Source organism: Callorhinus ursinus, unplaced genomic scaffold (genome assembly GCF_003265705.2).
Source record: "Callorhinus ursinus isolate GAN/ISIS: 27379988/994484 unplaced genomic scaffold, GSC_fseal_2.0 scaffold43, whole genome shotgun sequence".
In the NCBI taxonomy this organism is placed as follows: Eukaryota; Metazoa; Chordata; class Mammalia; order Carnivora; family Otariidae; genus Callorhinus; species Callorhinus ursinus.
In genome coordinates this window covers 8966821-8968787 of record NW_027397105.1, presented here as the reverse complement: position 1 = coordinate 8968787, position 1967 = coordinate 8966821, and the positions used below count along the sequence as shown (strand labels likewise).

The following is a 1967-nucleotide window of genomic DNA, read 5'->3' as shown; positions in this document are numbered from 1 at the left end:
CTCAGGTTGTGATCCCAGGGTTGTGAGATCCAGCCTCATGATGGGCTCTGCACTCAGCACAGAGTCTGCTTGAGACTCGTTCTTCCTCTCCCTCTGCCCCCGCCCCACCCCCTGAGCATGCTCTCTAAAAATAAATAAAATCTTTTTTAAAAATTAAAAAAAAATTTTTTTAAAGAAGGAGATCCTGGACTTCTTGACAATGCGAGCCCCAGGGTCTCCACCAATTAATTGAGAAGAAATGCTTAATTATCAATTTGTCTCCTAAAAAGATCAGTGGGACTCCAGGTAAGGATGGCGGAGCGCGGTTACAGCTTTTCACTGACTACATTCAGCCCATCTGGTAAGCTTGTCCAGATTGAATATGTTTTGGCTGCTGTAGCTGGAGGAGCCCCTTCAGGGGGAATTAAAGCTGCAAATGGTGTGGTATTAGCAACTGAGAAGAAACAGAAATCCATTCTGTATGATGAGCAAAGTGTACACAAAGTGGAACCAATTACCAAGCACATAGGCCTGGTGTAGAGCGGCATGGGCCCTGATCACAGAGTGCTCGTGCACAGAGCTCGAAAACTAGCTCAGCAATACTATCTCATTTACCAAGAACCCATTCTTTTTTTTTCTTTAAATTTTTTATTGTTATGTTAATCACCATACATTACATCATTAGTTTTTGATGTAGTGCTCCATGATTCATTGTTTGTGCATAACACCCAGTGCTCCACGCAGAACGTGCCCCCTTTAATACCCATCACCAGGCTGACCCATCCCCCACCCCCCTCCCCTCTAGAACCCTCAGTTTGTTTTTCAGAGTCCATCGTCTCTCATGGTTCGTCTCCCTCTCCAGTTTCCCCCCCTTCATTCTTCCCCTCCTGCTATCTTCTTCTTCTTTTTTTTCTTAACTTATATTGCATTATTTGTTTCAGAGGTACAGATCTGTGATTCAACAGTCTTGCACAATTCATAGCGCTCACCATCCAGCCAACAGACCGAGAACCCATTCTCACAGCTCAGCTGGTACAGAGTAGCTTCAGTGATGCAAATACACTCAGTCAGGTGGTGTTCTTCCATTTGGAGTTTCCCTACTAATTTGTGGTTGGAACGAGAGGCGACTGTATTTATTTCAGTCAGATCCATCTGCAGCTTACTTTGCCTGGAAAGCTACAGCAATGGGAAAGAACTATGTGAATGGGAAGACTTTCCTCGAGAAAAGATATAATGAAGACCTGGAACTTGAAGATGCCATTCATACAGCCATATTAACCCTAAAGAAAAGCTTTGAAGGCCAAATGACAGAAGACAACATAGAGGTTGGAAACTGCAATGAAGCCGGATTCAGGAGGCTCACTCCGACTGAAGTTAAGGACTACTTGGCGGCCATAGCATAATAACTAAGTGACTGAAAAATCTGGAATTTCAGATAATCCCTCTACTTAAACATGTTGAAAGTATGTTTTGTTTTGCAGACTTTTTACGTACTTATTTCTACATAGTTTAATGGACTGATGTTTTTAAAGTGACACTTATAAATCATAATAAACTGTTAAATGAAAAAAAGATTAAGTGGGTCACGTTTGTAGTCAGATTGGAAAAAAATAATAGTCAACTTACTTCAGTGAATTTTTATTTATTTTTTTAATATTTCTAAAGACTTCTGAAAATGAAAGCCTTCCTTGGATTAATACAAGCTTCTCTGATTTTACACACTTGCAAAAAGATAAAAATTGCACAGAGTAGAGAAGACCTTGCAGGCCTAGAGTCTTAGGTTCAGTTCCTCAAGAAGGAGACCCTAAGACAGAGATTGAGAAGCAAGTTTACAAACCAGAAGAGACTCTTAACTCTAGGAAACAAACGGAGGGTTGCTGGAGGGAAAGGTGGGGGATGGGGTAGCTGGGCGATGGGCATTAAGGAGGGCACGTGATGTGATGAGCACTGAGTGTCCTATGCAACTGATGGATCACTAAACTCTACCT

At 41.8% G+C, this 1967-nt stretch overlaps 1 pseudogene; it reads left to right on the top strand.

Moving 5' to 3' along the window:
* Positions 1-280: 280 nt before the first annotated feature.
* On the top strand, positions 281-1537 carry LOC112817204 (proteasome subunit alpha type-2-like; annotated as a pseudogene).
* Positions 1538-1967: the final 430 nt, after the last annotated feature.